General features: G+C 52.6%; 1 pseudogene; it reads right to left on the reverse strand.

Annotated features, from left to right (window-relative positions):
• Positions 1–1,861: 1,861 nt before the first annotated feature.
• On the reverse strand, positions 1,862–11,830 carry LOC136381081 (spliceosome-associated protein CWC15 homolog; annotated as a pseudogene).
• Positions 11,831–12,198: the final 368 nt, after the last annotated feature.

Raw genomic sequence — 12,198 nt, forward strand, 5'->3', positions numbered from 1 at the left:
GGCCATCCAGTTCCAAATCCTGCTCTCATAACTCCATTAGGAGCTATCTCGGCACCTCTACTACTCTTTGGTATTCTCCTCTCCTACATCTACCTGTTTCCTTCCCTACTCGGCATCTGAAATAGATCTGGGCACGTAGATGTGCTTCATGAACATGCACAGATTGATTGCTGGATGAGGCACATACAAATGGTCAATGCTCACAGGACCCTGGCATTCTGTTAGCACCACCGCTACAGGCAAGCTTTTGCAGCCAGCCCTCACCCGCAGGAGTCAGCATGTCACCTCCACCAGCCCGACAGCCCCTTTGTCTCCCAGACCGAGGAGCTGGCTAGCTTTGCAGCCACTCAGGACGTTGCTCCTGACAAGCACCCTTTGCTCTCAGAGTAAGAAACAACATGCAGGAAACCCAGGTCCCTCTTTCAAGCCCCTGGAATCAGAGCAATGGGGGCCCATAAAGTTCAGTTATGAAGTGTCACGGTGTCTGTAACAACTGCTTCTTTATTGCGTAAGCACACTTCAGAAAGCGGTTCATTTCTGGGCAGGGGCTAATGGAAAAAGAGAAAGATTTTCCATGTATTTATTATGTGAAACATAACATACGAGGAATATGTACGGCGATATGTAATTAGACATAAAACAAGCCAGACTTGAGGAATTGCCAAAAATCTGTGGCAGGATAATGGAACTGCTCTACAAGGCCTTGACTGGTATCATTTCTCTCACAATCCGTCGCTGCAATCAACTGCCCCGGTCACCTCAGACGGACCTGGCTGCGGAAGCTCAGCGGGGCTTCCTTCGGGGTTGCCTGGCGAGGCACCATCCCTGGTTCATTCCTGCGTCCTTTCCAAGGCGAAGATAAATTCATCTTGAGGTGCTGGCAGAACAGGCACTGGAGAAGGAAAGGGTGAGTGTGAAGGGGATAAGGCCCGTCCCAGGCAGGGGGGAGGAGGTGAGTCCCCTGGGACCCCAGCTGGACTGGGCCGGGCTGCCGCCTTTCATAACACACCAGCTGTGCCAGCAGGGGGATGAGGGTGGCTTCTGGTTTTGGCTCTGCTACCGTTTTGCTTTGTGACCTTCCTTAAAACCACTGGAACTCCTTGGGCCTCTGTTCCTTCTGTAGAAAGGGGAAAGCAATTCCTCCCAGACAGCCAGGCACAGGGGAATGTGCTGGGGCACTGGTGACCACAACAGGGAGGGAGCTTGCTGCCCTGGCCCTTCCGTGACAACCACCAGCACGGCATTCACCACAGAGGTCAAGCTCAAGTTTTTCATGAAAAACATGCCAGAACAGATCCTTGTGTGTGTGAGTGCGTGTGCGTGTGTGTGTGTGTGTGTGTGAGTGCGTGTGTGTGTGAGTGCGTGTGTGTGTGTGAGTGTGTGTGTGTGTGTGCATGTGTGTGAGTGCGTGTGTGTGTGTGCATGTGTGTGAGTGCGTGTGTGTGTGTGAGTGCATGTGTGTGAGTGCGTGTGTGTGTGAGTGCGTGTGTGTGTGTGTGTGAGTGTGTGTGTGTGTGTGTTTTAATATTCAATATTTTATAAACTGCATACATTTCAATAACAAAGCTGGGGGACACTGATTTGGTTATTTAGATTATTAAAAATAGTTACTACGAGCAGATTCCTTTTCCCACATTAAAAAGAAAACATGACTGGAAACAGAGGCTGAAAGTGGATTAAATCAATTCCTAAGTCCTTATCAAGTAAGGGACCAATCAAGGAAAAGATAATTTGGAACTTAAAATTAAAGTAGCCTAAACATAATTTAAATGGGGGCCCGATGGGGGGGGGGGGTGTGACTAAACAAAATAAAGTCAGAAGATCATTCACATTTTACAGTCTTTAAGCATACAACACTGTACTATTTAATATATTTTTCCATTGCCGTTTTGTGAAATTCAGATTGCAGAGTATCATTGACAAATCTTTTGTCATTCTTCTGGTCCTCTTTTGCACAGTTCTTGAAAACAGCATCATCTTCTCACCTTTTAAACTTTGAAGTAGTTGGCCCGAGGCTGGGATGGGCCAGTGAGGCTAAGCATAGGGCTTCCACTCACAGTGTTTTCCATATGAAGCCTTTCTTCTTCAGCTTCTGATTTTGTTCCTTTCTGGCCTGCTCTTTGGCTCTTTCTTTTAAAAATTTTCCCTGTTCTGCAGGAAGAGCTGCAAAATCTTCACCTCCCTCACCCGCTGGAGGACTATCTACATCAAGGTTGGCGGCCAGAATCGGGTCTAACGAGGCTCCCCTGACCCTGAAGAGGTGGCGTGTTCTTGGGTGGGACGATTTCTATTCTTTTCTGCTGCGGCAGCTCTCTTTCTTCCAACTCTCTCCTGAAGAGCTGTTTCCCAGTTGGGAAATTCTCCAAGGACATTGCGAGTGGGCTCTATTTTGTCCTTAAACGAGAGGGTAGCTCTCCTCCAGGATCTTGCTTTGAGAGTTGGCTCAAGTCCCCTCCTTTTGCTCTCCCGCCTCTCACAGGTTCAGAAGCTGGCTGAGCTGCTGTTGTCACCTTTTATGGCTGGCCTGGGTCTGATTCAGCAGCCTCGGGAGAGCACACAGACACCATTACAACTCTCGGGTTTAAAAAAATTTTTTTAAATTAGCACGGAAGGTCTGCTACACGGTCACCTGGAACTCAGCAGGTATGCAAACTCTCCTTTGCCCTTGCAGATGACTCCCTGCCAAATCTGCCAGCCTTACTTTCCTAAGCTCCCCACGTCTGCCTCCAACACTTCCTTTTCCTCTGCAGTTGCTCTGGGTCAGTCTCTCAATGTTTCTTTCCAAAATTATCACACAACTTCTACATCTGGTCTGGGCTGGCGAGCCTTCTCTCTTCATCTCCTCATTCCCACCCCATCCTCTCTCCATCCTTCTCTGTCCTGCTCCATGTCACTAGAAACTGACCTCCGCAGTCTCTTCCATGCGGACTTTCCTGCCGGAAGCTCTGCCTACTGCCCATGGAAAGCCCCAGGAGATGTAATGGGGATTCTTCTTGCCCCATCTGGGCCATGTCCTGTTGGTAATCCCCAAAGGTCTGCATGTCCTGATCTCACAGGGTCTAATGATGGAACTGCCTGCCCTCGCCTGGCAGGTCAATGATGATAAAGGCTTCCCACTGCTCCCATTACTGGGGCCTTCCCATCTCTCACTGGCCCCATTCTCCCCTCCACTGGCAATGGGCTTGTTCATTCATCCATTGACTGAGCTCCGGGAGTTGCACTGTCTCCTGCCAGAACCCCGAGCGCACATGCTGTTCCTGCTTCCAGGCTCGCTGCCTCCTTGCTTCTGTTGATTGTGCACGATTCCAGGTTCCTGAAGCTGATTCCTGACAGGGTCTCTCCCTTCCCGAACACCCTTGCCTCTTCATCATCCTCGTCCAGCACGAAGAGGGAGGGGCACTTCCAGCCCTCTGGCCAGTGGCCTGCCCTCTGACCTGCCTCTGCCCCTGTTGCCTGTCATCCCCTGCAGAGCCAGATGCTCCCTCTTTCCCAGTCTCCACAGTTCCTAATCCCACTGGTCCTTCAAGCCTCAGCTGAAATGGTGCCTCCATAAAACTCCCCTCTCATTCCAGCTGGGAGCAATCTTCCCTCATCTCAAGTCCCCAGGGATGTTATCTGTTTCTCTCTTGGTCAGTTATCACTTCTCCAACCTGTAGCAGAATGATTTATGTGCAGGCCCCATCTTCCCTTCTGGGCTGAGTCCCGTCCATCTTTCTGTGACTGTGGCCTAGTTATTAAACACGTGTGTTCTGGAGGCAGCCGCCCCACTTCAAAGCCTGGCTCTGCTGCCCTTTAGTCATAGGAACTTGGTGTATCATGTTACTCCTCAGAGTCTCACATTGCTCATCTGTAAAATGGAGAGGGTGGGAACCATAACACCTGTCTGATAGGCTTGTTGGAGGATTACATGAGTTACTACATAGAGAACACACTTAGAAAGGGGTCTGGCACATAGAAAGTGCTCCATAAATGTCAAATCTCTTCTCTTCCTTATCTTACCATACCTATAAGGAGCACATGGATAATTAATTCCATGTGCTGTCAGAGGTATGGTGAGGGCAGACAGAATGACAGAAGAGAGGTTTAGAACTTCTTCATCAAAATGATTGTCCTAGATTGGTCATATGAAAGAACATGATCATGTCCAAAGCTAGATTAATATTCAGAGACAGAGTCCAACTTTGTCATTAAGACAATGGGCAAACTGATGCCCAGAGCCACTGGGTGACTTGTCCAACGCCACACAGTGAGTGGCCAGAGCTGGGGTTTGAACGCCAACTTTCTTACTGCAGCTATTTTCTACTATGCTTGCCAAGTTTCTGAATTATTAGAGTTTCCAAACTTCCAAGTCCCAAGAGAAGGTAACTCCTGTGGGACTAGCCTGGAGAATAGGACCCCAGTAGGCCCATGACCTTGGGGGTTCCCTGAGGCTCATTGTGCCTTCTTATAATTTGGGGGTGGAATAGAAGGATCTGGGAACCCTGCCTCATGTTTGCCTCCTGGAATTTTACATCCTTCTAGGGGAGTGGTTTACCCGCTGAGTAAGCCTTGAGACAGTGCGAGAGCCCTTAGCTCTGAGTGAAACGTGAACATTTTAGGGAAAGGCTGACAGAGTTGGTGGGAGGGAATGGATGAGAAACAGGCCAGCTGATGAAACAGGCTAGTCTGAAAACTGAAAATAGATCTGATCTGATGACATTTGGGCAACTATTGATCTTGTCATGGAGCCTAAAGCCCTTGGCTGGGTGGACAAAATTGGGCAGGAACATTTCAGAAAGAGTGCTCCTGTGCCTCAGCCAGGAATGTCCTCGTGGAGGGAGACTCGGGGGGGAGGAGCCGGCTGTGCTCTGAAGCCACCAGCACTGATGCCTCACAACCCAGTTGTGATGGGCAGCAACCTCATTTCTCAGTTTGTCTCCACTTGTCCCGGCATCCTGCACGGCAGGGTCTGGGAAGTGATGCAGGACAAATCTAGGCATAGTAGATGTGGAGGTGGGCTGGGGCCTGGGTGCAGCATTGGGGTGAGTGTTCTCTTGGTCAGCATGGACATTGGAGCTGGGTTGGCATTCTTACCTGGCCTCTGAGATCCCTGGAAAGGCTCCTAAACCCACCAAGCATCAGTTTTCTTCATCTTTAAGAAGAGACATTGATACCTGTTCCAACTTTTTCAGAGTTATTGGGGGAAGGTGCAAAGGCTAGAGATGGGACAAGTGAAAGAATGTGGGGATATGAGTCACCTGAGAGAGGCGAGTTCAAGTCCTGGTTCTACCACTGAGCCTGTGTGTCCTTGAGAAACAGAAAGACTTAGTCTTACTGTCTTCCTCTTTACAAGGCGGTCATTGTGAGGACCAAACAGTGATGCCTGTGAGAACAGCACAGCGCCTGTTTGTGTTATTACTAGCAAGGCACAATGCCAGGCACAAAGTAAAAGCCCAACAGATGTTGTTGAATGGACGCTATATGGGAAATTCCTTGGAAATTGCAAAGGGTCACATAGAAGCAAGGACTATTATCATTATAGACTAGGCAATGGGGCCCTTTGGGTAGAATGCAGGGTTTTCTGCACCTGGCAGACCTGCTCCTTACCTTCCTAGCATCTCAGATTAGGGCCTAGACAACCCATGTAACTGACTTCCCCCAGGAGAGGGAAGGGCCCACCTGGGATATGAGTTTCGAGACAGAAATTAACCTGAGATCCAACCTTGAGTCTCTGTCCAGAACGTTCAATGGTCAGAATACTAAGGCCCCTTGGTACCCTTTACCAAGTTCCAGTTGTAGGTTGGAGCAGTGGAGGGCTTTTTAAGGGTGGGGTGGTTTTCTAGGGGCAGAAGAGTAAGGAATCTGGGTGTGCCCCCCAAGCCCTGGCTGCCCCTGGGCTGGCTGCAAGGGCGGCCTGGATGAACTCAGTGCATCATGGTCTCCTGGCCCTGCCCTCCCCCCCACTCCACCAGAAGCAATCTCTCAACTCTAAACCGCAGGGAGTCAGCCATCATGCTTGTCTACATGGAGAGGGTGAGGTCATTGGGAGGAGCTGAGAGACCTTAATGAGGCAAATATGCTAAAAAAATGAGTCCCAAGAACTGTCTCCCCCATGACTACCTGCCCCAGCTCACAGATACACGGCCACATACACACATGCATACACTTGTGGCTATGATACCCATAAAAACACAGACTTACTTCAAACAAATATTTATTAAACTTCTACCAGGCTCTGGCAATGAAAAATGGAATCCAGTTCTGTCCCTGGGGAGTTTGCAGTGCAGAGAAAATTGGGGAGAATTGAGTTAAAAAATGTGGTTGTCAGTGCTCTCTCTTCTGTGTGCAGAGTCAAGGGGGTTCTGGGGGAGAGACATTTATTCTGCTCGTGGGGATCTGGGAGTGCTTCACAGAAGAGGTGTGCTGGCGCTGAGGATGTGGGAGGGTGAGTAAGGGTTGTCCAGGTGGGCAAGACCGAGGTCGAGTTAGATGGCACCTCACAGAGGACTTCTGACTCTTCCTTCCACCCTGCCCTGCGTGGTCTCGGTGTCCCAGGCCCATGGTCCCTGGATACTTTGTGTGTTCCTGCCACTGTGAGCCACTGAAGGCCGATTGTGACTTTGTGCCTCTAGCTCCTGCCTCATGTCTAACATAAAGATTTTCAGTAAGCTGAATAAATACAGAAAGAAAAAGACATACAGGGCAGACAGCAGCAGGTGCAAAGGCAGGCAAGAGTGGAAATGAAAGGAGCTGAGACATTTGTCTGGACAGAACACAAAGAGAGGCACATGGGACATAGGACAGACTCCCGAAAATGGCAGCTATGGCACCTGTCGCCAACTCTCCCTGTGAAAGGACTTTTCTTAGACTGATGAATGAATAGCTATTGCTCACACACCCTCCCAAATGGCTGCCTTCTCTCCCACCCTGGAGAAGAGAAGAAGGCCAGTGTTGGTACCGGAATGGCTCAAAGTCAGGACTGGACCCAGTTTCTCCACCGTCACTGTCCACAGCTTACTGCCTACAGCCTGGCAAATACCAAGGCATACCTTGGACTGAGAAACACTTTGCCAATCTGGTTCCTATTAAGGTGCCAGTAAAAAAATCAAGGAGAGTCACATGGTTAAAGTCAGGCCAGATGGCAGTAAATCGCCAAAGGTCTCAGACAATAGAACAAGCCCCATGGTTCTGATATGTCTAGATGGTTTGAAAATACCCAGGGTTCCCTTGGTGTGGGAGTGGGGTGGGTGTAACTGGGACAACTCCTGCTCTTCAGTGTTTCCAACAGAATATAAAATCACACCGTCAAATTACAAATGCCTCACCAACATAAGACACAAAGTGCAGCCCAATTCTTCCAAGAGAAAACAGGCCACTGATACCAGTATGCTAGCCCGTGCTCACTGGGCTCTGTCACTGTAAGGCAAGCCCAAGGGGCGGGGGGCAGAGTGGCTGAGGGCACGCCTCTGTTGTCTCGGGTGCTGTGGCTCTGCCAGTAGCTAGACTTGTAAGCCACGGGGCTGGCTCGGCCAGGACCCTGAGGCTGTGCCCAGCCCCAGAGCAGAGCCTGGCTCAGAGTAACCGGACAGCAAGGGTTAGCTGTCGTTAGTATTCTTGCCAAAAACCTCAAAACAAATCAGAGAGATAAGCAGGTGAATCACCTTCATTTTGGAAATGAATAAACCAGAGTTCCGAAAAGTTCACGAACATGTCCCCAGATCACACAGCCAGAACCAGCCGAGCTGAGCCTCGAGCCCAGGCTGGCTGACCCCGGGCCCGCACTTTGAGTTCTGTTTTATATGACTTTCTAGCAGGAAACGGGGGCTCCAGTCAAACTGACTCAGGAGCCTCGTTTCCAAGAACCAGGGCAAGGCTGGAAACAAGGAGAAAGAAGGCAGAGAATGGTTGATGGAAGTTTCAATAAAGAAACAGGCACTAGAATGTTAGAAGCTTCCAGAAGGTGGATAAAAGACCAGTGGGCACCTCTTGCCCCATCCCCTGCTCAGGTGAGAAGGCTGGGTGTGGGTGAGACTTGAGGTGAGCTGGGGGCTCCCGCCGACAGCTCAGCCCTGTGCTGGGGCCAGCCAGTCAAGGCTCTCCGAACGATTTCCTGTTATTTAGTAAAATAATCCGGAGAGCTCAAACACTCCAGAAATTTAGATTTTAAAATAATAATCAGTAAAATCGGTAAAAAGCTTTTCAGTCAAACCACTCAGAAATCCAGTCCAGAGGGCTGAAAATTTGGGAAACTCAGGCCATGCTACTTTCAGTCAAGTTTCATCAAAACTTCTGCAAAATCAATCAGAAACTTGGTCAGTTCGTCTCAAAGTCCTGAGAGTCTAGACAGAAGTTCAGGCAAACTTCAATGTACTGAGGTGGTGAGCTGGAATTTGGTGAGATGGGTCCAAAATCCAGCAAGGTCATGCCAAACCCCACGTCAGTCCCACGTTCAGGGCACTGAGGCCAAAGTCCGCGCAGTGTATGCAAATTGCAGCCCCGTCAACCCCACCTGAGCAGTTGGCACTGTGTAGAGTGAGACGTCCGAGAGTGGGACCGGGTTTGTGACGCGTAGACAGAGACAGAGGGGGCTGGCTGTATGCGCAGGCAGGGCAGCCAAAGTGGAGACGAAACGGTCCTGTCCACGGACCTCCGGAACCATCTCCACCAGCAGCCAGGCTGAGGGGGTGGCGGGGCTGAGCAGGAGTCGTGCTCCCAGACAGGCCCCTGCGATGGTCTCGGAGACCTGAAATGCTGCTCTGCTGAACTCGGAATCTAGCAGGTCACCCAGCTGCTGGGCCAGCCGCCGTCCAGCCACTGGGCCGCCAGCCAGGGTGTCCTCTCCTGAAGGACAGCAGCCCTGCGAGCACAGGTCGCACCCCTTGTCCACGTGCAGGCTGCCTGTCTGTTCTCCCACGCTCTTTCCCCTCCCTGGCCGGAGCTGAGCCGGCAAAGCCAAGGGCTGGCCTGGCGCCCCGGCGCATGGAGGTGTAGCTGGGCTCTGACCCAGCTCCTCAAACAGGTTCCATATGGCTCTCCCGGCCGCCCCGCATTCCCCTTCCCCACCTTGACTGTTTCTGAGATTAAAACCCTTTCCTGATCGTCAGCAAACAGCCGCAGGGAGGGGCTGCCTCACTGCTTTTGGGGACTGAGCTGGTGTGGAATACTCATCAGCAGGCTGGTTGGAGGGGGACGGAGCTCCTGCACTGTTGGGTGAGGGGGCGTGGAGGGGGCACATGGCATGAGTGTGAGACAGCTCTGTCTGCCCCTCAGCCCAGCTGCAGCCTCTGGAGCAGCTCCCGAGTGTCTGGCCTTGGCATCTGTACCCCAAAACTCAAAGTGGGAACGTGCATTGATCTGGGTCACTCGGACTCTCTTCTGGACCCAGAATTCCTGCAGTGAAGAAGGGTGTGGTGAAAGCGAAGAAAGGGACAAGCGAGATGGGAGGGGACCGGAGTGGGAGCGGGAGGCTGATCCACACAGTAACCACCAATGACACACAGGCCCCTACCAGCCAGTGCAGATGTGGGGCCTGGGACTGGAGTGGTCCCTGTCCATCCGGCTGAGCCTGGAACTGCCCATTTGGTTGCAGGCCTGTGGGGAAGTCCTGGGGTCTTGGGACTGGAGTATCAGGGTGGCTGGGTGTGGTGCCTGCTCCAGGAGCTTTGGACTGAAGCTATTTATCCTGGTTTTGATGTATTTCAATAATTTAACAGCTGGCCATGTAGTCCCAGTGGGCCCCACTGAACCTTTGCCTGGGCTGGAGCCGTCTCAACTTTGGCTCTGCCTTCTACCCTGGAAAGGCTTCTGTTGACGGTAAAGCCTGAAGGTATGCACACAAGCACACAGATGCGTGTGTGTGTGTGTGTGTGTGTGTGTGTGTGTGTGTCCTCTCTGGACATCCAGCACTTTCAGGTACCAGGACGTCCACCAGCCCATGCCCACCCTGGTGCTTGGCCTGCTCTTGCACCATGTCCAGCTCCGCTGAGTCCAGCCCGGAGGCTCATCCGGACACAGAGGCATAGCTGATCCATGTCTGAGCCCCTGGCTGGAGCCTGTCCTGGGCCTTCTAAACTCTTATCCCCCCTTCATCCTGTCGATCCCATGCCTGGGGTCCGGCCGAAATGGCTGTGGCGCAGAGCATTTGGAAAGCTCCCATCTGAACAGTCGGTCCTCCGCAACTGGCCACACCCTTGTCCTAGCGCTGGGAGCCCATCCTCCCCGCTGGAAAGATCAAAGCAGGCTCCCTCTCTGCTTGCAGCGATGACATCTGGCTGTAGCAGGTGGTGATTTAGAATCTCAGCCCTGGAAGGGCCTCAGAACTCCATCCTGGCGGTCTCATTTTTCACAGGGAGACTCCAAGAGGGGAAGGGACACTGAGCTGGTGGCTGAGCTGGGACTAGAACTCAGGGCTCCACAGCCCCTGGGATGTCTCCAGCGGCATCCTTGTGAGCAAAGAAGAGAGTGGGCAAGGAAATTCAATCAAGCCAGAGCGCCCTTCCTCCAGAAAGTCCTCCTTGGATTAATGGCCTGCAGTCCTGCTCTCACTCACACCTTCTGTCTCTTTTCTGAACCCACGGGGGGTACGGAAACACCGTGCTGTCTCAAGGAGACCACAGGAGGTTGAGGGCAATTTCCAGGGCATAATGGGAGCTGACCTGTGAAACATTCTGGAGCAATAGTACAGGGGAAGGGTCCTGGGTAGAGGAAGCCAAGTCCCCTCAATCCTACTTTCTCGTCCTTTTACTGCCTTCCTCCCACCCTCTCCTTAGCCATAAAGCCACTGCTATGGACGGGGAGAAAATGTGAGCCTACTGTACTTCTAATTCTGGGGGCCGTTTGGAAGGGAGTCTGGGGCTGAGGAAGGACCCACTCATGGCTCAAGCCAGTACTCAGAGTCCTGAGCCCTTTGATTATGTTTAAGGGGGGTGCACCTGATCCAACTTCCCGCTGCCTGCCCCTGTCCAGCCCAATCTCCCTTAAAAAGCATCTGGAAGCCCTTTTCAACAGTCCATAGCCAGGTGTCCCAGGTCCGGGCCCAGTGGGCAACTCTGGGTCCCCCTGGCTCTCATTTCGTCTTCCTGCATCTGGCCCCTGCTCACCTACTTCTTCTCCTAAGGTGTCTTTCCAGCGACAACCCTCCTTCCAGTCCAAACTCTGCCGGGGAGTTTGGTCATCACTGACCTTCATCGACCTTCACGCCGTTTCCCACAGCTTTGCATTCCTCTGCTAGTGCGTTACCCTCGCAGACCCGGTGAGTGAGGCCGTTACCCTCGCAGACCCGGTGAGTGAGGCCGTTACCCTCGCAGTCCCGGTGAGTGAGGCGGGGCCACTGATGTGAGACGTTACTTTCTTCTGGGTGCTCACTCTGTGCTCTGCACTCGAACTGAGCCTGTGTGGTTAGGAAGGGGTGGACCGGATGGTGAGTGGAAACAAAGGTGCCTGTGTAACTTTGGGCCCCCTGACCCAGGACCTTAGGAGAAGTGAGAGGGTACAGGGCCTGTGGAAATGTGGCACAGTGGGAGTCTGCACTGAGAGCTGGCATTGGCCACTGAGACAGGGGTTTCCCTGGGGCGCTCTGGGAGGCAGCAGGAGACACCAGCGGGGAAGGGCTGGTGGCAAGTCCTGGCACTGCTAGGCTTCCCTGCCCAGGGGAGGCCCAGACCTGAGAAGTGGCCCCTGGGCCTTGGTGGCTTGCAGGCAAGAAGCAGGCCAGGCAGGAATGGGGGTCATCTCGGGAACGAGGTACACGGATTGATGCCTGTGCTGTGACGGCTGCGGTGAGAGGACCCTGTGGGGCCAGTGCTTCAGGGACACACGAACCCCCAGCACCTGGGCTCACATGAGCTCCCATGGCTCAGACTCCTCCTGGGAGGAGTGGAGGGCTGCCCCAAACTCACTGGGCTGTGTCTGTCACCGCACCTGAGTGGGCAGCTATGGAAAGGTGGGTTGGTTTGCCTTGCACGGCTGAGAGAGGCACCTGCCACACTGACGCTGACGCCCTGGCCCGCGCCTTAGACCCACAGCTAGATCCATGGGGCACCTGCTGGGCTTCGTCCCACTTTACAGATGAGGAAGCTGAGCCACAGAGGCCAGGACACCCTGTCCAAAGCCACAGAGTTGGTATGTGGTAGGTGCGCAGGTGTCTCTCTGACCCTGAGCCCATGACTACCCTCCCCTGTTAGTGGGCTCCTTTCCCTTCCTGGACAGCCCCACGGGGGG

The sequence above is a fragment of the Saccopteryx leptura genome, chromosome 9 (assembly GCF_036850995.1).
Source record: "Saccopteryx leptura isolate mSacLep1 chromosome 9, mSacLep1_pri_phased_curated, whole genome shotgun sequence".
NCBI classification, from domain to species: Eukaryota; Metazoa; Chordata; class Mammalia; order Chiroptera; family Emballonuridae; genus Saccopteryx; species Saccopteryx leptura.